The 23,010-nt window shown below is 38.5% G+C and overlaps 16 non-coding genes across 16 annotated transcripts; all 16 read left to right on the top strand.

Annotated features, from left to right (window-relative positions):
* Positions 1-310: 310 nt before the first annotated feature.
* Positions 311-382, top strand: TRNAC-GCA (transfer RNA cysteine (anticodon GCA)). Its single transcript has one exon. It is a non-coding gene; the product is annotated as a tRNA-Cys (tRNA).
* A 997-nt stretch (positions 383-1,379) lies between these two features.
* On the top strand, positions 1,380-1,451 carry TRNAC-GCA (transfer RNA cysteine (anticodon GCA)). The gene has a single exon. It is a non-coding gene; the product is annotated as a tRNA-Cys (tRNA).
* Positions 1,452-2,459: 1,008 nt separating this feature from the next.
* Positions 2,460-2,531, top strand: TRNAC-GCA (transfer RNA cysteine (anticodon GCA)). Its single transcript has one exon. It is a non-coding gene; the product is annotated as a tRNA-Cys (tRNA).
* Positions 2,532-3,527: 996 nt separating this feature from the next.
* Positions 3,528-3,599, top strand: TRNAC-GCA (transfer RNA cysteine (anticodon GCA)). Its single transcript has one exon. It is a non-coding gene; the product is annotated as a tRNA-Cys (tRNA).
* A 3,156-nt stretch (positions 3,600-6,755) lies between these two features.
* TRNAC-GCA (transfer RNA cysteine (anticodon GCA)) lies at positions 6,756-6,827 on the top strand. The gene has a single exon. It is a non-coding gene; the product is annotated as a tRNA-Cys (tRNA).
* Positions 6,828-7,824: 997 nt separating this feature from the next.
* TRNAC-GCA (transfer RNA cysteine (anticodon GCA)) lies at positions 7,825-7,896 on the top strand. The gene has a single exon. It is a non-coding gene; the product is annotated as a tRNA-Cys (tRNA).
* A 2,076-nt stretch (positions 7,897-9,972) lies between these two features.
* On the top strand, positions 9,973-10,044 carry TRNAC-GCA (transfer RNA cysteine (anticodon GCA)). Its single transcript has one exon. It is a non-coding gene; the product is annotated as a tRNA-Cys (tRNA).
* A 2,076-nt stretch (positions 10,045-12,120) lies between these two features.
* Positions 12,121-12,192, top strand: TRNAC-GCA (transfer RNA cysteine (anticodon GCA)). Its single transcript has one exon. It is a non-coding gene; the product is annotated as a tRNA-Cys (tRNA).
* Positions 12,193-13,200: 1,008 nt separating this feature from the next.
* On the top strand, positions 13,201-13,272 carry TRNAC-GCA (transfer RNA cysteine (anticodon GCA)). Its single transcript has one exon. It is a non-coding gene; the product is annotated as a tRNA-Cys (tRNA).
* A 2,077-nt stretch (positions 13,273-15,349) lies between these two features.
* TRNAC-GCA (transfer RNA cysteine (anticodon GCA)) lies at positions 15,350-15,421 on the top strand. The gene has a single exon. It is a non-coding gene; the product is annotated as a tRNA-Cys (tRNA).
* Positions 15,422-16,418: 997 nt separating this feature from the next.
* TRNAC-GCA (transfer RNA cysteine (anticodon GCA)) lies at positions 16,419-16,490 on the top strand. The gene has a single exon. It is a non-coding gene; the product is annotated as a tRNA-Cys (tRNA).
* Positions 16,491-17,499: 1,009 nt separating this feature from the next.
* Positions 17,500-17,571, top strand: TRNAC-GCA (transfer RNA cysteine (anticodon GCA)). Its single transcript has one exon. It is a non-coding gene; the product is annotated as a tRNA-Cys (tRNA).
* Positions 17,572-18,568: 997 nt separating this feature from the next.
* TRNAC-GCA (transfer RNA cysteine (anticodon GCA)) lies at positions 18,569-18,640 on the top strand. The gene has a single exon. It is a non-coding gene; the product is annotated as a tRNA-Cys (tRNA).
* A 1,008-nt stretch (positions 18,641-19,648) lies between these two features.
* On the top strand, positions 19,649-19,720 carry TRNAC-GCA (transfer RNA cysteine (anticodon GCA)). The gene has a single exon. It is a non-coding gene; the product is annotated as a tRNA-Cys (tRNA).
* A 997-nt stretch (positions 19,721-20,717) lies between these two features.
* On the top strand, positions 20,718-20,789 carry TRNAC-GCA (transfer RNA cysteine (anticodon GCA)). Its single transcript has one exon. It is a non-coding gene; the product is annotated as a tRNA-Cys (tRNA).
* Positions 20,790-21,797: 1,008 nt separating this feature from the next.
* Positions 21,798-21,869, top strand: TRNAC-GCA (transfer RNA cysteine (anticodon GCA)). Its single transcript has one exon. It is a non-coding gene; the product is annotated as a tRNA-Cys (tRNA).
* The last annotated feature ends 1,141 nt before the right edge of the window (positions 21,870-23,010 follow it).

Raw genomic sequence — 23,010 nt, 5'->3', positions numbered from 1 at the left:
GTGATTGTGGTAATCAATCCACAAAGATAAGTAGTCTCGTAAAAACCTCTTCCCCTTTGAGAATGTTTCAAAACAAACATTTTAATTACAGATATTGGTCCTATGGACCACTGCCTATTCAAATAAAATAACAATTAAACATATACATTTTGTTTTTTAAAGGATCCTGTTTTCCTTTAATTAATAATATTAAGAACTACTTCTCCTTTTCCACAGTTTCAAGCTCGTACTTTGTGGCCCAACTGAGCTTGAGCCTCTCACTCTTTCATGATGTACTGATATATTGTCATTCTGATCTTTGAAAACAGTTGGGGATATAGCTCAGTGGTAGAGCATTTGACTGCAGATCAAGAGGTCCCTGGTTCAAATCCGGGTGTCCCCTAAACCTATTTTGGTTTTGGTGTTTGTAGCTGGGATCTTTCATAAAGTCCCTATGGATCACCATTGACAGAGTCAGTGTTCAGTTGGATCTTATACTTTATTAGCATTACAGTGTCACTGCTCAAAACCTGGGAATAAATGCATTTTTACACAGGGCGTGGGAACTTTCTGAAACATCATTGATTTATTTTGGAATCCGGCTCTTCCTTTCACAGCTTCAAGCAAAGAGAATCACTATGAAAACAATTGAAAACTTTGTTATTCAGTTTGGTGCTTCCTTGTAGCGCACTAAAGAAATGGCATAGTATACTCGGCAGCGCTGCAGTCAATCTATTTCTCATTTAACCTGTGTCCTCAGTCTTACATATATTCCTCCTCTCCTCTGTGCATACAAAATATGTGTTTGTTTAAAGCACTTCATTCTTGTGCAACATAGAAACTATTTAATTTCTCCTTAAAACCTCTGCCTACGTGCAAAATGTATGAACCCTCGTTGCAGATGAAAAAAGGCTGGCTCGAAGACTCAGGCCATTTTCGAACACAAAATGGCCTTTTCTGATATATTAAATTGATGGTACTTGAAAGGGACGTTTGGGTGTACCTTCCAAATACCAAATTGCAGTGGTATGTAGAAGTGTTTTTCGTCCATCATTTGGCCCAAAACAATCATACTTCACCACCATCTCGGTGATTGTGGTAACCAATCCGCGAAAGGATAAGGTGTCCCGTAAAAACCTCTTTCGCTTTGAGAATGTTTCAAAACAAGCATTTTATGTACAGGCATTGGTCCTATGGACCACTGCCTGTTCAAATAAAATAACAATGAAACATATAAATATTTTTTTTAAACGATCCCGTTTTCCTTCAATAAATAATATTAAGAACTACTTCTCCTGTTCCACAGTTTCAAGCTTGTACTTTCCGGCCCAACTGAGCATGATGCTCACACTCTTTCATGAGGTACTGATATATTTTCATTCCGACTCTCACAAACAGGTGGGGATATAGCTTAGTGGTAGAGCATTTGACTGCAGATCAAGAGGTCCCTGGTTCAAATCCAGGTGTCCCCTTGGCCTGTTTTGGTTCTTGTGTTTGTAGCAGGGACTTTTCATAAAACCCCTTTGGATCATCATTGACAGAGTCAGTGTTCGCTTGGATCTTACACTTTAATAGCATTACAATGTCACTGCTCAAAACCTGAGAGTAAATGCATTTTTATACAGGGCTCGGTATTTCGTATGGGAAATGTCTGAAAAAGCATTGATTTATTTTGGAATCTGGCTCTTCCTTTCACAGCACCAAACAAAGGGAATGGACTATGAAAGCAATTGACAAATTTGTTTTACAGTTTGGTGCTTCCTTCGATCGCACTACAGAACTTGCATAGAAAAGTGGGCAGAAATGCAGTCAATCTATTCCTCATTTAACCTGTGTCCTCAGTCTTACATGTATTCCACCTCTTCTCTGTGCATACAAAGTATGTGTTTGTTTGAAGCACTTCATTTTTGTGCAATGCATAATCTATTTACTTTCTACTAAAAAACGCTGCCCACGTACAAGATGTACGAACCCTAGTTGCAGGTGCAAGCAGGCTGGTCTGAGAAACCAGGCCATTTGCGAACACAAAATAGCTTTTTCTGATGTATTAAATCGAAGGTACATGAAAGTGGTGTTTGGTTGTACCTTCAAATACCAAATTGTAGTGGTATGCAGAAATGTTTTTTCACCGTAATTTGGCCCAAAACAATCATACTTCACCACCATATCAGTGATTGTGGTAATCAATCCACAAAGATAAGTAGTCTCGTAAAAACCTCTTCCCCTTTGAGAATGTTTCAAAACAAACATTTTAATTACAGATATTGGTCCTATGGACCACTGCCTATTCAAATAAAATAACAATTAAACATATACATTTTGTTTTTTAAATGATCCTGTTTTCCTTTAATTAATAATATTAAGAACTACTTCTCCTTTTCCACAGTTTCAAGCTCGTACTTTGTGGCCCAACTGAGCTTGAGCCTCTCACTCTTTCATGATGTACTGATATATTGTCATTCTGATCTTTGAAAACAGTTGGGGATATAGCTCAGTGGTAGAGCATTTGACTGCAGATCAAGAGGTCCCTGGTTCAAATCCGGGTGTCCCCTAAACCTATTTTGGTTTTGGTGTTTGTAGCTGGGATCTTTCATAAAGTCCCTATGGATCACCATTGACAGAGTCAGTGTTCAGTTGGATCTTATACTTTATTAGCATTACAGTGTCACTGCTCAAAACCTGGGAATAAATGCATTTTTACACAGGGCGTGGGAACTTTCTGAAACATCATTGATTTATTTTGGAATCCGGCTCTTCCTTTCACAGCTTCAAGCAAAGAGAATCACTATGAAAACAATTGAAAACTTTGTTATACAGTTTGGTGCTTCCTTGTAGCGCACTAAAGAAATGGCATAGTATACTCGGCAGCGCTGCAGTCAATCTATTTCTCATTTAACCTGTGTCCTCAGTCTTACATATATTCCTCCTCTCCTCTGTGCATACAAAATATGTGTTTGTTTAAAGCATTCATTCTTGTGCAACGTAGAAACTATTTAATTTCTCCTTAAAACCTCTGCCTACGTGCAAAATGTATGAACCCTCGTTGCAGATGAAAAAAGGCTAGCTCGAAGACTTAGGTCATTTTCGAACACAAAATGGCCTTTTCTGATATATTAAATTGATGGTACTTGAAAGGGACGTTTGGGTGTACCTTCCAAATACCAAATTGCAGTGGTATGTAGAAATGTTTTTGGTCCATCATTTGGCCCAAAACAATCATACTTCACCACCATCTCGGTGATTGTGGTAACCAATCCACGAAAGGATAAGGCGTCCCGTAAAAACCTCTTCCCCTTTGAGAATGTTTCAAAACAAGCATTTTATGTACAGGCATTGGTCCTATGGACCACTGCATGTTCAAATAAAATAACAATGAAACATATAAATATTTTTTTTAAACGATCCCGTTTTCCTTCAATAAATAATATTAAGAACTACTTCTCCTGTTCCACAGTTTCAAGCTTGTACTTTCCGGCCCAACTGAGCATGATGCTCACACTCTTTCATGAGGTACTGATATATTTTCATTCCGACTCTCACAAACAGGTGGGGATATAGCTCAGTGGTAGAGCATTTGACTGCAGATCAAGAGGTCCCTGGTTCAAATCCAGGTGTCCTCTTGGCCTGTTTTGGTTCTTGTGTTTGTAGCTGGAACTTTTCATAAAACCCCTTTGGATCATCATTGACAGAGTCAGTGTTCGCTTGGATCTTACACTTTAATAGCATTACAATGTCACTGCTCAAAACCTGAGAGTAAATGCATTTTTATACAGGCACCGTATTTCGTATGGGAAATGTCTGAAAAAGCATTGATTTATTTTGGAATCTGGCTCTTCCTTTCACAGCACCAAACAAAGGGAATGGACTATGAAAGCAATTGGCAACTTTGTTTTACAGTTTAGTGCTTCCTTCAATCGCACTACAGAAATTGCATAGAAAAGTGGGCAGCAATGCAGTCAATCTATTCCTCATTTAACCTGTGTCCTCAGTCTTACATGTATTCCACCTCTTCTCTGTGCATACAAAGTATGTGTTTGTTTGAAGCACTTCATTTTTGTGCAATGCATACTCTATTTACTTTCTACTAAAATACGCTGCCCACGTACAAGATGTACGAACCCTAGTTGCAGGTGCAAGCAGGCTGGTCTGAGAAACCAGGCCATTTGCGAACACAAAATAGCTTTTTCTGATGTATTAAATCGAAGGTACATGAAAGGGGTGTTTGGTTGTACCTTCAAATACCAAATTGTAGTGGTATGCAGAAATGTTTTTTCACCGTAATTTGGCCCAAAACAATCATACTTCACCACCATATCAGTGATTGTGGTAATCAATCCACAAAGATAAGTAGTCTCGTAAAAACCTCTTCCCCTTTGAGAATGTTTCAAAACAAACATTTTAATTACAGATATTGGTCCTATGGACCACTGCCTATTCAAATAAAATAACAATTAAACATATACATTTTGTTTTTTAAATGATCCTGTTTTCCTTTAATTAATAATATTAAGAACTACTTCTCCTTTTCCACAGTTTCAAGCTCGTACTTTGTGGCCCAACTGAGCTTGAGCCTCTCACTCTTTCATGATGTACTGATATATTGTCATTCTGATCTTTGAAAACAGTTGGGGATATAGCTCAGTGGTAGAGCATTTGACTGCAGATCAAGAGGTCCCTGGTTGAAATCCGGGTGTCCCCTAAACCTATTTTGGTTTTGGTGTTTGTAGCTGGGATCTTTCATAAAGTCCCTATGGATCACCATTGACAGAGTCAGTGTTCAGTTGGATCTTATACTTTATTAGCATTACAGTGTCACTGCTCAAAACCTGGGAATAAATGCATTTTTACACAGGGCGTGGGAACTTTCTGAAACATCATTGATTTATTTTGGAATCCGGCTCTTCCTTTCACAGCTTCAAGCAAAGAGAATCACTATGAAAACAATTGAAAACTTTGTTATACAGTTTGGTGCTTCCTTGTAGCGCACTAAAGAAATGGCATAGTATACTTGGCAGCGCTGCAGTCAATCTATTTCTCATTTAACCTGTGTCCTCAGTCTTACATATATTCCTCCTCTCCTCTGTGCATACAAAATATGTGTTTGTTTAAAGCACTTCATTCTTGTGCAACGTAGAAACTATTTAATTTCTCCTTAAAACCTCTGCCTACGTGCAAAATGTATGAACCCTCGTTGCAGATGAAAAAAGGCTGGCTCGAAGACTCAGGCCATTTTCGAACACAAAATGGCCTTTTCTGATATATTAAATTGATGGTACTTGAAAGGGACGTTTGGGTGTACCTTCCAAATACCAAATTGCAGTGGTATGTAGAAGTGTTTTTCGTCCATCATTTGGCCCAAAACAATCATACTTCACCACCATCTCGGTGATTGTGGTAACCAATCCGCGAAAGGATAAGGCGTCCCGTAAAAACCTCTTCCCCTTTGAGAATGTTTCAAAACAAGCATTTTATGTACAGGCATTGGTCCTATGGACCACTGCCTGTTCAAATAAAATAACAATGAAACATATAAATATTTTTTTTAAACGATCCCGTTTTCCTTCAATAAATAATATTAAGAACTACTTCTCCTGTTCCACAGTTTCAAGCTTGTACTTTCCGGCCCAACTGAGCATGATGCTCACACTCTTTCATGAGGTACTGATATATTTTCATTCCGACTCTCACAAACAGGTGGGGATATAGCTCAGTGGTAGAGCATTTGACTGTAGATCAAGAGGTCCCTGGTTCAAATCCAGATGTCCCCTTGGCCTGTTTTGGTTCTTGTGTTTGTAGCTGGGACTTTTCATAAAACCCCTTTGGATCATCATTGACAGAGTCAGTGTTCGCTTGGATCTTACACTTTAATAGCATTACAATGTCACTGCTCAAAACCTGAGAGTAAATGCATTTTTATACAGGGCTCGGTATTTCGTATGGGAAATGTCTGAAAAAGCATTGATTTATTTTGGAATCTGGCTCTTCCTTTCACAGCACCAAACAAAGGGAATGGACTATGAAAGCAATTGACAACTTTGTTTTACAGTTTGGTGCTTCCTTCGATCGCACTACAGAAATTGCATAGAAAAGTGGGCAGAAATGCAGTCAATCTATTCCTCATTTAACCTGTGTCCTCAGTCTTACATGTATTCCACCTCTTCTCTGTGCATACAAAGTATGTGTTTGTTTGAAGCACTTCATTTTTGTGCAATGCATAATCTATTTACTTTCTACTAAAAAACGCTGCCCACGTACAAGATGTATGAACCCTAGTTGCAGGTGCAAGCAGGCTGGTCTGAGAAACCAGGCCATTTGCGAACACAAAATTGCTTTTTCTGATGTATTAAATCGAAGGTACATGAAATGGGTGTTTGGTTGTACCTTCAAATGCTAAATTGTAGTGGTATGTAGAAATGTTTTTTCACCGTAATTTGGCCCAAAACAATCATACTTCACCACCATATCAGTGATTGTGGTAATCATTCCACAAAGATAAGTAGTCTCGTCAAAACCTGTTCCTCTTTGAGAATGTTTCAAAACAAACATTTTAATTACAGATATTGGTCCTATGGACCACTGCCTATTCAAATAAAATAACAATTAAACATATACATTTTGTTTTTTAAATGATCCTGTTTTCCTTTAATTAATAATATTACGAACTACTTCTCCTTTTCCACAGTTTCAAGCTCGTACTTTGTGGCCCAACTGAGCTTGAGCCTCTCACTCTTTCATGATGTACTGTTATATTGTCATTCTGATCATTGAAAACAGTTGGGGATATAGCTCAGTGGTAGAGCATTTGACTGCAGATCAAGAGGTCCCTGGTTCAAATCCGGGTGTCCCCTAAACCTATTTTGGTTCTGGTGTTTGTAGCTAGGATCTTTCATAAAGTCCCTTTGGATCACCATTGACAGAGTCAGTGTTCAGTTGGATCTTATACTTTATTAGCATTACAGTGTCACTGCTCAAAACCTGGGAATAAATGCATTTTTACACAGGGCGTGGGAACTTTCTGAAACATCATTGATTTATTTTGGAATCCGGCTCTTCCTTTCACAGCTTCAAACAAAGAGAATGACTATGAAAACAATTGAAAACTTTGTTATACAGTTTGGTGCTTCGTTGTAGCGCACTAAAGAAATGGCATAGTATACTCGGCAGCGCTGCAGTCAATCTATTTCTCATTTAACATGTGTCCTCAGTCTTACATATATTCCTCCTCTCCTCTGTGCATACAAAATATGTGTTTGTTTAAAGCACTTCATTCTTGTGCAACGTAGAAACTATTTAATTTCTCCTTAAAACCTCTGCCTTCGTGCAAAATGTATGAACCCTCGTTGCAGATGAAAAAAGGCTGGCTCGAAGACTCAGGCCATTTTCGAACACAAAATGGCCTTTTCTGATATATTAAATTGATGGTACTTGAAAGGGACGTTTGGGTGTACCTTCCAAATACCAAATTGCAGTGGTATGTAGAAATGTTTTTCGTCCATCATTTGGCCCAAAACAATCATACTTCACCACCATCTCGGTGATTGTGGTAACCAATCCGCGAAAGGATAAGGCGTCCCGTAAAAACCTCTTCCCCTTTGAGAATGTTTCAAAACAAGCATTTTATGTACAGGCATTGGTCCTATGGACCACTGCCTGTTCAAATAAAATAACAATGAAACATATAAATATTTTTTTTAAACGATCCCGTTTTCCTTCAATAAATAATATTAAGAACTACTTCTCCTGTTCCACAGTTTCAAGCTTGTACTTTCCGGCCCAACTGAGCATGATGCTCACACTCTTTCATGAGGTACTGATATATTTTCATTCCGACTCTCACAAACAGGTGGGGATATAGCTCAGTGGTAGAGCATTTGACTGCAGATCAAGAGGTCCTTGGTTCAAATCCAGGTGTCCCCTTTGCCTGTTTTGGTTCTTGTGTTTGAAGCTGGGACTTTTCATAAAACCCCTTTGGATCATCATTGACAGAGTCAGTGTTCGCTTGGATCTTACACTTTAACAGCATTACAATGTCACTGCTCAAAACCTGAGAGTAAATGCATTTTTATACAGGGCTCGGTATTGCGTATGGGAAATGTCTGAAAAAGCATTGATTTATTTTGGAATCTGGCTCTTCCTTTCACAGCACCAAACAAAGGGAATGGACTATGAAAGCAATTGGCAACTTTGTTTTACAGTTTAGTGCTTCCTTCAATCGCACTACAGAAATTGCATAGAAAAGTGGGCAGAAATGCAGTCAATCTATTCCTCATTTAACCTGTGTCCTCAGTCTTACATGTATTCCACCTCTTCTCTGTGCATACAAAGTATGTGTTTGTTTGAAGCACTTCATTTTTGTGCAATGCATAATCTATTTACTTTCTACTAAAATACGCTGCCCACGTACAAGATGTACGAACCCTAGTTGCAGGTGCAAGCAGGCTGGTCTGAGAAACCAGGCCATTTGCGAACACAAAATAGCTTTTTCTGATGTATTAAATCGAAGGAACATGAAAGGGGTGTTTGGTTGTACCTTCAAATACCAAATTGTAGTGGTATGCAGAAATGTTTTTTCACCGTAATTTGGCCCAAAACAATCATACTTCACCACCATATCAGTGATTGTGGTAATCAATCCACAAAGATAAGTAGTCTCGTAAAAACCTCTTCCCATTTGAGAATGTTTCAAAACAAACATTTTAATTACAGATATTGGTCCTATGGACCACTGCCTATTCAAATAAAATAACAATTAAACATATACATTTTGTTTTTTAAATGATCCTGTTTTCCTTTAATTAATAATATTAAGAACTACTTCTCCTTTTCCACAGTTTCAAGCTCGTACTTTGTGGCCCAACTGAGCTTGAGCCTCTCACTCTTTCATGATGTACTGATATATTGTCATTCTGATCTTTGAAAACAGTTGGGGATATAGCTCAGTGGTAGAGCATTTGACTGCAGATCAAGAGGTCCCTGCTTCAAATCCGGGTGTCCCCTAAACCTATTTTGGTTTTGGTGTTTGTAGCTAGGATCTTTCATAAAGTCCCTATGGATCACCATTGACAGAGTCAGTGTTCAGTTGGATCTTATACTTTATTAGCATTACAGTGTCACTGCTCAAAACCTGGGAATAAATGCATTTTTACACAGGGCGTGGGAACTTTCTGAAACATCATTGATTTATTTTGGAATCCGGCTCTTCCTTTCACAGCTTCAAGCAAAGAGAATTACTATGAAAACAATTGAAAACTTTGTTATACAGTTTGGTGCTTCCTTGTAGCGCACTAAAGAAATGGCATAGTATACTCGGCAGCGCTGCAGTCAATCTATTTCTCATTTAACCTGTGTCCTCAGTCTTACATATATTCCTCCTCTCCTCTGTGCATACAAAATATGTGTTTGTTTAAAGCATTCATTCTTGTGCAACGTAGAAACTATTTAATTTCTCCTTAAAACCTCTGCCTACGTGCAAAATGTATGAACCCTCGTTGCAGATGAAAAAAGGCTGGCTCGAAGACTCAGGCCATTTTCGAACACAAAATGGCCTTTTCTGATATATTAAATTGATGGTACTTGAAAGGGACGTTTGGGTGTACCTTCCAAATACCAAATTGCAGTGGTATGTAGAAATGTTTTTCGTCCATCATTTGGCCCAAAACAATCATACTTCACCACCATCTCGGTGATTGTGGTAACCAATCCGCGAAAGGATAAGGCGTCCCGTAAAAACCTCTTCCCCTTTGAGAATGTTTCAAAACAAGCATTTTATGTACAGGCATTGGTCCTATGGACCACTGCCTGTTCAAATAAAATAACAATGAAACATATAAATATTTTTTTTAAACGATCCCGTTTTCCTTCAATAAATAATATTAAGAACTACTTCTCCTGTTCCACAGTTTCAAGCTTGTACTTTCCGGCCCAACTGAGCATGATGCTCACACTCTTTCATGAGGTACTGATATATTTTCATTCCGACTTTCACAAACAGGTGGGGATATAGCTCAGTGGTAGAGCATTTGACTGCAGATCAAGAGGTCCCTGGTTCAAATCCAGGTGTTCCCTTGGCCTGTTTTGGTTCTTGTGTTTGTAGCTGGGACTTTTCATAAAACCCCTTTGGATCATCATTGACAGAGTCAGTGTTCGCTTGGATCTTACACTTTAACAGCATTACAATGTCACTGCTCAAAACCTGAGAGTAAATGCATTTTTATACAGGGCTCGGTATTCCGTATGGGAAATGTCTGAAAAAGCATTGATTTATTTTGGAATCTGGCTCTTCCTTTCACAGCACCAAACAAAGGGAATGGACTATGAAAGCAATTGGCAACTTTGTTTTACAGTTTAGTGCTTCCTTCAATCGCACTACAGAAATTGCATAGAAAAGTGGGCAGCAATGCAGTCAATCTATTCCTCATTTAACCTGTGTCCTCAGTCTTACATGTATTCCACCTCTTCTCTGTGCATACAAAGTATGTGTTTGTTTGAAGCACTTCATTTTTGTGCAATGCATAATCTATTTACTTTCTACTAAAATACGCTGCCCACGTACAAGATGTACGAACCCTAGTTGCAGGTGCAAGCAGGCTGGTCTGAGAAACCTGGCCATTTGCGAACACAAAATAGCTTTTTCTGATGTATTAAATCGAAGGTACATGAAAGGGGTGTTTGGTTGTACCTTCAAATACCAAATTGTAGTGGTATGCAGAAATGTTTTTTCACCGTAATTTGGCCCAAAACAATCATACTTCACCACCATATCAGTGATTGTGGTAATCAATCCACAAAGATAAGTAGTCTCGTAAAAACCTCTTCCCCTTTGAGAATGTTTCAAAACAAACATTTTAATTACAGATATTGGTCCTATGGACCACTGCCTATTCAAATAAAATAACAATTAAACATATACATTTTGTTTTTTAAATGATCCTGTTTTCCTTTAATTAATAATATTAAGAACTACTTCTCCTTTTCCACAGTTTCAAGCTCGTACTTTGTGGCCCAACTGAGCTTGAGCCTCTCACTCTTTCATGATGTACTGATATATTGTCATTCTGATCTTTGAAAACAGTTGGGGATATAGCTCAGTGGTAGAGCATTTGACTGCAGATCAAGAGGTCCCTGGTTCAAATCCGGGAGCCCCTAAACCTATTTTGGTTTTGGTGTTTGTAGCTGGGATCTTTCATAAAGTCCCTATGGATCACCATTGACAGAGTCAGTGTTCAGATGGATCTTATACTTTATTAGCATTACAGTGTCACTGCTCAAAACCTGGGAATAAATGCATTTTTACACAGGGCGTGGGAACTTTCTGAAACATCATTGATTTATTTTGGAATCCGGCTCTTCGTTTCACAGCTTCAAGCAAAGAGAATCACTATGAAAACAATTGAAAACTTTGTTATACAGTTTGGTGCTTCCTTGTAGCGCACTAAAGAAATGGCATAGTATACTCGGCAGCGCTGCAGTCAATCTATTTCTCATTTAACCTGTGTCCTCAGTCTTACATATATTCCTCCTCTCCTCTGTGCATACAAAATATGTGTTTGTTTAAAGCACTTAATTCTTGTGCAACGTAGAAACTATTTAATTTCTCCTTAAAACCTCTGCCTACGTGCAAAATGTATGAACCCTCGTTGCAGATGAAAAAAGGCTGGCTCGAAGACTCAGGTCATTTTCGAACACAAAATGGCCTTTTCTGATATATTAAATTGATGGTACTTGAAAGGGACGTTTGGGTGTACCTTCCAAATACCAAATTGCAGTGGTATGTAGAAATGTTTTTCGTCCATCATTTGGCCCAAAACAATCATACTTCACCACCATCTCGGTGATTGTGGTAACCAATCCGCGAAAGGATAAGGCGTCCCGTAAAAACCTCTTCCCCTTTGAGAATGTTTCAAAACAAGCATTTTATGTACAGGCATTGGTCCTATGGACCACTGCCTGTTCAAATAAAATAACAATGAAACATATAAATATTTTTTTTAAACGATCCCGTTTTCCTTCAATAAATAATATTAAGAACTACTTCTCCTGTTCCACAGTTTCAAGCTTGTACTTTCCGGCCCAACTGAGCATGATGCTCACACTCTTTCATGAGGTACTGATATATTTTCATTCCGACTCTCACAAACAGGTGGGGATATAGCTCAGTGGTAGAGCATTTGACTGCAGATCAAGAGGTCCCTGGTTCAAATCCAGGTGTCCCCTTGGCCTGTTTTGGTTCTTGTGTTTGTAGCTGGGACTTTTCATAAAACCCCTTTGGATCATCATTGACAGAGTCAGTGTTCGCTTGGATCTTACACTTTAACAGCATTACAATGTCACTGCTCAAAACCTGAGAGTAAATGCATTTTTATACAGGGCTCGGTATTCCGTATGGGAAATGTCTGAAAAAGCATTGATTTATTTTGGAATCTGGCTCTTCCTTTCACAGCACCAAACAAAAGGAATGGACTATGAAAGCAATTGGCAACTTTGTTTTACAGTTTAGTGCTTCCTTCAATCGCACTACAGAAATTGCATAGAAAAGTGGGCAGCAATGCAGTCAATCTATTCCTCATTTAACCTGTGTCCTCAGTCTTACATGTATTCCACCTCTTCTCTGTGCATACAAAGTATGTGTTTGTTTGAAGCACTTCATTTTTGTGCAATGCATAATCTATTTACTTTCTACTAAAATACGCTGCCCACGTTCAAGATGTATGAACTCTAGTTGCAGGTGCAAGCAGGCTGGTCTGAGAAACCAGGCCATTTGCGAACACAAAATAGCTTTTTCTGATGTATTAAATCGAAGGTACATGAAAGGGGTGTTTGGTTGTACCTTCAAATACCAAATTGTAGTGGTATGCAGAAATGTTTTTTCACCGTAATTTGGCCCAAAACAATCATACTTCACCACCATATCAGTGATTGTGGTAATCAATCCACAAAGATAAGTAGTCTCGTAAAAACCTCTTCCCCTTTGAGAATGTTTCAAAACAAACATTTTAATTACAGATATTGGTCCTATGGACCACTGCCTATTCAAATAAAATAACAATTAAACATATACATTTTGTTTTTTAAATGATCCTGTTTTCCTTTAATTAATAATATTAAGAACTACTTCTCCTTTTCCACAGTTTCAAGCTCGTACTTTGTGGCCCAACTGAGCTTGAGCCTCTCACTCTTTCATGATGTACTGATATATTGTCATTCTGATCTTTGAAAACAGTTGGGGATATAGCTCAGTGGTAGAGCATTTGACTGCAGATCAAGAGGTCCCTGGTTCAAATCCGGGTGTCCCCTAAACCTATTTTGGTTTTGGTGTTTGTAGCTGGGATCTTTCATAAAGTCCCTATGGATCACCATTGACAGAGTCAGTGTTCAGTTGGATCTTATACTTTATTAGCATTACAGTGTCACTGCTCAAAACCTGGGAATAAATGCATTTTTAGACAGGGCGTGGGAACTTTCTGAAACATCATTGATTTATTTTGGAATCCGGCTCTTCCTTTCAAAGCTTCAAGCAAAGAGAATCACTAGGAAAACAATTGAAAACTTTGTTATACAGTTTGGTGCTTCCTTGTAGCGCACTAAAGAAATGGCATAGTATACTCAGCAGCGCTGCAGTCAATCTATTTCTCATTTAACAAGTGTCCTCAGTCTTACATATATTCTTCCTCTCCTCTGTGCTTACAAAATATGTGTTTGTTTAAAGCACTTCATTCTTGTGCAACGTAGAAACTATTTAATTTCTCCTTAAAACCTCTGCCTACGTGCAAAATGTATGAACCCTCGTTGCAGATGAAAAAAGGCTGGCTCGAAGACTCAGGTCATTTTTGAACACAAAATGGCCTTTTCTGATATATTAAATTGATGGTACTTGAAAGGGACGTTTGGGTGTACCTTCCAAATACCAAATTGCAGTGGTATGTAGAAATGTTTTTCGTCCATCATTTGGCCCAAAACAATCATACTTCACCACCATCTCGGTGATTGTGGTAACCAATCTGCAAAAGGATAAGGCGTCCCGTAAAAACCTCTTCCCCTTTGAGAATGTTTCAAAACAAGCATTTTATGTACAGGCATTGGTCCTATGGACCACTGCCTGTTCAAATAAAATAACAATGAAACATATAAATATTTTTTTTAAACGATCCCGTTTTCCTTCAATAAATAATATTAAGAACTACTTCTCCTGTTCCACAGTTTCAAGCTTGTACTTTCCGGCCCAACTGAGCATGATGCTCACACTCTTTCATGAGGTACTGATATATTTTCATTCCGACTCTCACAAACAGGTGGGGATATAGCTCAGTGGTAGATCATTTGACTGCAGATCAAGAGGTCCCTGGTTCAAATCCAGGTGTCCCCTTGGCCTGTTTTGGTTCTTGTGTTTGTAGCTGGGACTTTTCATAAAACCCCTTTGGATCATCATTGACAGAGTCAGTGTTCGCTTGGATCTTACACTTTAACAGCATTACAATGTCACTGCTCAAAACCTGAGAGTAAATGCATTTTTATACAGGGCTCGGTATTCCGTATGGGAAATGTCTGAAAAAGCATTGATTTATTTTGGAATCTGGCTCTTCCTTTCACAGCACCAAACAAAGGGAATGGACTATGAAAGCAATTGGCAACTTTGTTTTACAGTTTAGTGCTTCCTTCAATCGCACTACAGAAATTGCATAGAAAAGTGGGCAGCAATGCAGTCAATCTATTCCTCATTTAACCTGTGTCCTCAGTCTTACATGTATTCCACCTCTTCTCTGTGCATACAAAGTATGTGTTTGTTTGAAGCACTTCATTTTTGTGCAATGCATAATCTATTTACTTTCTACTAAAATACGCTGCCCACGTACAAGATGTACGAACCCTAGTTGCAGGTGCAAGCAGGCTGGTCTGAGAAACCAGGCCATTTGCGAACACAAAATAGCTTTTTCTGATGTATTAAATCGAAGGTACATGAAAGGGGTGTTTGGTTGTACCTTCAAATACCAAATTGTAGTGGTATGCAGAAATGTTTTTTCACCGTAATTTGGCCCAAAACAATCATACTTCACCACCATATCAGTGATTGTGGTAATCAATCCACAAAGATAAGTAGTCTCGTAAAAACCTCTTCCCCTTTGAGAATGTTTCAAAACAAACATTTTAATTACAGATATTGGTCCTATGGACCACTGCCTATTCAAATAAAATAACAATTAAACATATACATTTTGTTTTTTAAATGATCCTGTTTTCCTTTAATTAATAATATTAAGAACTACTTCTCCTTTTCCACAGTTTCAAGCTCGTACTTTGTGGCCCAACTGAGCTTGAGCCTCTCACTCTTTCATGATGTACTGATATATTGTCATTCTGATCTTTGAAAACAGTTGGGGATATAGCTCAGTGGTAGAGCATTTGACTGCAGATCAAGAGGTCCCTGGTTCAAATCCGGGTGTCCCCTAAACCTATTTTGGTTTTGGTGTTTGTAGCTGGGATCTTTCATAAAGTCCCTATGGATCACCATTGACAGAGTCAGTGTTCAGTTGGATCTTATACTTTATTAGCATTACAGTGTCACTGCTCAAAACCTGGGAATAAATGCATTTTTACACAGGGCGTGGGAACTTTCTGAAACATCATTGATTTATTTTGGAATCCGGCTCTTCCTTTCACAGCTTCAAGCAAAGAGAATCACTATGAAAACAATTGAAAACTTTGTTATACAGTTTGGTGCTTCCTTGTAGCGCACTAAAGAAATGGCATAGTATACTCGGCAGCGCTGCAGTCAATCTATTTCTCATTTAACCTGTGTCCTCAGTCTTACATATATTCCTCCTCTCCTCTGTGCATACAAAATATGTGTTTGTTTAAAGCACTTCATTCTTGTGCAACGTAGAAACTATTTAATTTCTCCTTAAAACCTCTGCCTACGTGCAAAATGTATGAACCCTCGTTGCAGATGAAAAAAGGCTGGCTCGAAGACTCAGGCCATTTTCGAACACAAAATGGCCTTTTCTGATATATTAAATTGATGGTACTTGAAAGGGACGTTTGGGTGTACCTTCCAAATACCAAATTGCAGTGGTATGTAGAAATGTTTTTCGTCCATCATTTGGCCCAAAACAATCATACTTCACCACCATCTCGGTGATTGTGGTAACCAATCCGCGAAAGGATAAGGCGTCCCGTAAAAACCTCTTCCCCTTTGAGAATGTTTCAAAACAAGCATTTTATGTACAGGCATTGGTCCTATGGACCACTGCCTGTTCAAATAAAATAACAATGAAACATATAAATATTTTTTTTAAACGATCCCGTTTTCCTTCAATAAATAATATTAAGAACTACATCTCCTGTTCCACAGTTTCAAGCTTGTACTTTCCGGCCCAACTGAGCATGATGCTCACACTCTTTCATGAGGTACTGATATATTTTCATTCCGACTCTCACAAACAGGTGGGGATATAGCTCAGTGGTAGAGCATTTGACTGCAGATCAAGAGGTCCCTGGTTCAAATCCAGGTGTTCCCTTGGCCTGTTTTGGTTCTTGTGTTTGTAGCTGGGACTTTTCATAAAACCCCTTTGGATCATCATTGACAGAGTCAGTGTTCGCTTGGATCTTACACTTTAATAGCATTACAATGTCACTGCTCAAAACCTGAGAGTAAATGCATTTTTATACAGGGCGCGGTATTTCGTATGGGAAATGTCTGAAAAAGCATTGATTTATTTTGGAATCTGGCTCTTCCTTTCACAGCACCAAACAAAGGGAATGGACTATGAAAGCAATTGACAACTTTGTTTTACAGTTTGGTGCTTCCTTCGATCGCACTACAGAAATTGCATAGAAAAGTGGGCAGCAATGCAGTCAATCTATTCCTCATTTAACCTGTGTCCTCAGTCTTACATGTATTCCACCTCTTCTCTGTGCATACAAAGTATGTGTTTGTTTGAAGCACTTCATTTTTTGTGCAATGCATAATCTATTTACTTTCTACTAAAAAACGCTGCCCACGTACAAGATGTATGAACCCTAGTTGCAGGTGCAAGCAGGCTGGTCTGAGAAACCAGGCCATTTGCGAACACAAAATTGCTTTTTCTGATGTATTAAAGCGAAGGTACATGAAATGGGTGTTTGGTTGTACCTTCAAATACCAAATTGTAGTGGTATGTAGAAATGTTTTTTCACCGTAATTTGGCCCAAAACAATCATACTTCACCACCATATCAGTGATTGTGGTAATCATTCCACAAAGATAAGTAGTCTCGTAAAAACCTGTTCCTCTTTGAGAATGTTTCAAAACAAACATTTTAATTACAGATATTGGTCCTATGGACCACTGCCTATTCAAATAAAATAACAATTAAACATATACATTTTGTTTTTTAAATGATCCTGTTTTCCTTTAATTAATAATATTAAGAACTACTTCTCCTTTTCCACAGTTTCAAGCTCGTACTTTGTGGCCCAACTGAGCTTGAGCCTCTCACTCTTTCATGATGTACTGATATATTGTCATTCTGATCTTTGAAAACAGTTGGGGATATAGCTCAGTGGTAGAGCATTTGACTGCAGATCAAGAGGTCCCTGGTTCAAATCCGGGTGTCCCCTAAACCTATTTTGGTTTTGGTGTTTGTAGCTGGGATCTTTCATAAAGTCCCTATGGATCACCATTGACAGAGTCAGTGTTCAGTTGGATCTTATACTTTATTAGCATTACAGTGTCACTGCTCAAAACCTGGGAATAAATGCATTTTTACACAGGGCGTGGGAACTTTCTGAAGCATCATTGATTTATTTTGGAATCCGGCTCATCCTTTCACAGCTTCAAGCAAAGAGAATCACTATGAAAACAATTGAAAACTTTGTTATACAGTTTGGTGCTTCCTTGTAGCGCACTAAAGAAATGGCATAGTATACTCGGCAGCGCTGCAGTCAATCTATTTCTCATTTAACCTGTGTCCTCAGTCTTACATATATTCCTCCTCTCCTCTGTGCATACATAATATGTGTTAGTTTAAAGCACTTCATTCTTGTGCAACGTAGAAACTATTTAATTTCTCCTTAAAACTTCTGCCTACGTGCAAAATGTATGAACCCTCGTTGCAGATGAAAAAAGGCTGGCTCGAAGACTCAGGCCATTTTCAAACACAAAATGGCCTTTTCTGATATATTAAATTGATGGTACTTGAAAGGGACGTTTGGGTGTACCTTCCAAATACCAAATTGCAGTGGTATGTAGAAATGTTTTCCGTCCATCATTTGGCCCAAAACAATCATACTTCACCACCATCTCGGTGATTGTGGTAACCAATCCGCGAAAGGATAAGGCATCCCGTAAAAACCTCTTCCCCTTTGAGAATGTTTCAAAACAAGCATTTTATGTACAGGCATTGGTCCTATGGACCACTGCCTGTTCAAATAAAATAACAATGAAACATATAAATATTTTTTTTAAACGATCCCGTTTTCCTTCAATAAATAATATTAAGAACTACATCTCCTGTTCCACAGTTTCAAGCTTGTACTTTCCGGCCCAACTGAGCATGATGCTCACACTCTTTCATGAGGTACTGATATATTTTCATTCCGACTCTCACAAACAGGTGGGGATATAGCTCAGTGGTAGAGCATTTGACTGCAGATCAAGAGGTCCCTGGTTCAAATCCAGGTGTTCCCTTGGCCTGTTTTGGTTCTTGTGTTTGTAGCTGGGACTTTTCATAAAACCCCTTTGGATCATCATTGACAGAGTCAGTGTTCGCTTGGATCTTACACTTTAATAGCATTACAATGTCACTGCTCAAAACCTGAGAGTAAATGCATTTTTATACAGGGCGCAGTATTTCGTATGGGAAATGTCTGAAAAAGCATTGATTTATTTTGGAATCTGGCTCTTCCTTTCACAGCACCAAACAAAGGGAATGGACTATGAAAGCAATTGACAACTTTGTTTTACAGTTTGGTGCTTCCTTCGATCGCACTACAGAAATTGCATAGAAAAGTGGGCAGAAATGCAGTCAATCTATTCCTCATTTAACCTGTGTCCTCAGTCTTACATGTATTCCACCACTTCTCTGTGCATACAAAGTATGTGTTTGTTTGAAGCACTTCATTTTTGTGCAATGCATAAACTATTTACTTTCTACTAAAAAACTCTGCCCACGTACAAGATGTATGAACCCTAGTTGCAGGTGCAAGCAGGCTGGTCTGAGAAACCAGGCCATTTGCGAACACAAAATTGCTTTTTCTGATGTATTAAATCGAAGGTACATGAAATGGGTGTTTGGTTGTACCTTCAAATACCAAATTGTAGTGGTATGTAGAAATGTTTTTTCACCGTAATTTGGCCCAAAACAATCATACTTCACCACCATATCAGTGATTGTGGTAATCATTCCACAAAGATAAGTAGTCTCGTAAAAACCTGTTCCTCTTTGAGAATGTTTCAAAACAAACATTTTAATTACAGATATTGGTCCTATGGACCACTGCCTATTCAAATAAAATAACAATTAAACATATACATTTTGTTTTTTAAATGATCCTGTTTTCCTTTAATTAATAATATTAAGAACTACTTCTCCTTTTCCACAGTTTCAAGCTCGTACTTTGTGGCCCAACTGAGCTTGAGCCTCTCACTCTTTCATGATGTACTGTTATATTGTCATTCTGATGATTGAAAACAGTTGGGGATATAGCTCAGTGGTAGAGCATTTGACTGCAGATCAAGAGGTCCCTGGTTCAAATCCGGGTGTCCCCTAAACCTATTTTGGTTCTGGTGTTTGTAGCTAGGATCTTTCATAAAGTCCCTTTGGATCACCATTGACAGAGTCAGTGTTCAGTTGGATCTTATACTTTATTAGCATTACAGTGTCACTGCTCAAAACCTGGGAATAAATGCATTTTTACACAGGGCGTGGGAACTTTCTGAAACATCATTGATTTATTTTGGAATCCGGCTCTTCCTTTCACAGCTTCAAACAAAGAGAATGACTATGAAAACAATTGAAAACTTTGTTATACAGTTTGGTGCTTCCTTTTAGCGCACTAAAGAAATGGCATAGTATGCTCGGCAGCGCTGCAGTCAATCTATTTCTCATTTAACATGTGTCCTCAGTCTTACATATATTCCTCCTCTCCTCTGTGCATACAAAATATGTGTTTGTTTAAAGCACTTCATTCTTGTGCAACGTAGAAACTATTTAATTTCTCCTTAAAACCTCTGCCTACGTGCAAAATGTATGAACCCTCGTTGCAGATGAAAAAAGGCTGGCTCGAAGACTCAGGTCATTTTCGAACACAAAATGGCCTTTTCTGATATATTAAATTGATGGTACTTGAAAGGGACATTTGGGTGTACCTTCCAAATACCAAATTGCAGTGGTATGTAGAAATGTTTTTCGTCCATCATTTGGCCCAAAACAATCATACTTCACCCCCATCTCGGTGATTGTGGTAACCAATCCGCGAAAGGATAAGGCGTCCCGTAAAAACCTCTTCCCCTTTGAGAATGTTTCAAAACAAGCATTTTATGTACAGGCATTGGTCCTATGGACCACTGCCTGTTCAAATAAAATAACAATGAAACATATAAATATTTTTTTTAAACGATCCCGTTTTCCTTCAATAAATAATATTAATAACTACTTCTCCTGTTCCACAGTTTCAAGCTTGTACTTTCCGGCCCAACTGAGCATGATGCTCACACTCTTTCATGAGGTACTGATATATTTTCATTCCGACTCTCACAAACAGGTGGGGATATAGCTCAGTGGTAAAGCATTTGACTGCAGATCAAGAGGTCCCTGGTTCAAATCCAGGTGTCCCCTTGGCCTGTTTTGGTTCTTGTGTTTGTAGCTGGGACTTTTCATAAAACCCCTTTGGATCATCATTGACAGAGTCAGTGTTCGCTTGGATCTTACACTTTAATAGCATTACAATGTCACTGCTCAAAACCTGAGAGTAAATGCATTTTTATACAGGCCTCGGTATTTCGTATGGGAAATGTCTGAAAAAGCATTGATTTATTTTGGAATCTGGCTCTTCCTTTCACAGCACCAAACAAAGGGAATGGACTATGAAAGCAATTGACAACTTTGTTTTACAGTTTGGTGCTTCCTTCGATCGCACTACAGAAATTGCATAGAAAAGTGGGCAGCAATGCAGTCAATCTATTCCTCATTTAACCTGTGTCCTCAGTCTTACATGTATTCCACCTCTTCTCTGTGCATACAAAGTATGTGTTTGTTTGAAGCACTTCATTTTTGTGCAATGCATAATCTATTTACTTTCTACTAAAAAACGCTGCCCACGTACAAGATGTATGAACCCTAGTTGCAGGTGCAAGCAGGCTGGTCTGAGAAACCAGGCCATTTGCGAACACAAAATTGCTTTTTCTGATGTATTAAAGCGAAGGTACATGAAATGGGTGTTTGGTTGTACCTTCAAATACCAAATTGTAGTGGTATGTAGAAATGTTTTTTCACCGTAATTTGGCCCAAAACAATCATACTTCACCACCATATCAGTGATTGTGGTAATCATTCCACAAAGATAAGTAGTCTCGTAAAAACCTGTTCCTCTTTGAGAATGTTTCAAAACAAACATTTTAATTACAGATATTGGTCCTATGGACTACTGCCTATTCAAATAAAATAACAATTAAACATATACATTTTGTTTTTTAAATGATCCTGTTTTCCTTTAATTAATAATATTAAGAACTACTTCTCCTTTTCCACAGTTTCAAGCTCGTACTTTGTGGCCCAACTGAGCTTGAGCCTCTCACTCTTTCATGATGTACTGTTATATTGTCATTCTGATCTTTGAAAACAGTTGGGGATATAGCTCAGTGGTAGAGCATTTGACTGCAGATCAAGAGGTCCCTGGTTCAAATCCAGGCGTCCCCTAAACCTATTTTGGTTTTGGTGTTTGTAGCTAGGATCTTTCCTAAAGTCCCTTTGGATCACCATTGACAGAGTCAGTGTTCAGTTGGATCTTATACTTTATTAGCATTACAGTGTCACTGCTCAAAACCTGGGAATAAATGCATTTTTACACAGGGCGTGGGAACTTTCTGAAACATCATTGATTTATTTTGGAATCCGGCTCTTCCTTTCACAGCTTCAAACAAAGAGAATGACTATGAAAACAATTGAAAACTTTGTTATACAGTTTGGTGCTTCCTTGTAGCGCACTAAAGAAATGGCATAGTATGCTCGGCAGCGCTGCAGTCAATCTGTTTTCTCATTTAACATGTGTCCTCAGTCTTACATATATTCCTCCTCTCCTCTGTGCATACAAAATATGTGTTTGTTTAAAGCACTTCATTCTTGTGCAACGTAGAAACTATTTAATTTCTCCTTAAAACCTCTGCCTACGTGCAAAATGTATGAACCCTCGTTGTAGATGAAAAAAGGCTGGCTCGAAGACTCAGGTCATTTTCGAACACAAATACCAAATTGCAGTGGTATGTAGAAATGTTTTTCGTCCATCATTTGGCCCAAAACAATCATACTTCACCACCATCTCGGTGATTGTGGAAACCAATCTGCAAAAGGATAAGGCGTCCCGTAAAAACCTCTTCCCCTTTGAGAATATTTCAAAACAAGCATTTTATGTACAGGCATTGGTCCTATGGACCACTGCCTGTTCAAATAAAATAACAATGAAACATATAAATATTTTTTTTAAACGATCCCGTTTTCCTTCAATAAATAATATTAAGAACTACTTCTCCTGTTCCACAGTTTCAAGCTTGTACTTTCCGGCCCAACTGAGCATGATGCTCACACTCTTTCATGAGGTACTGATATATTTTCATTCCGACTCTCACAAACAGGTGGGGATATAGCTCAGTGGTAGAGCATTTGACTGCAGATCAAGAGGTCCCTCGTTCAAATCCAGGTGTTCCCTTGGCCTGTTTTGGTTCTTGTGTTTGTAGCTGGGACTTTTCATAAAACCCCTTTGGATCATCATTGACAGAGTCAGTGTTCGCTTGGATCTTACACTTTAACAGCATTACAATGTCACTGCTCAAAACCTGAGAGT

Source organism: Triturus cristatus, chromosome 4_1, assembly GCF_964204655.1.
Source record: "Triturus cristatus chromosome 4_1, aTriCri1.1, whole genome shotgun sequence".
NCBI lineage: Eukaryota > Metazoa > Chordata > Amphibia > Caudata > Salamandridae > Triturus > Triturus cristatus.
The sequence above is the reverse complement of the archived record's forward strand: the minus strand, read 5'-3'. Positions and strand labels throughout refer to the sequence as shown.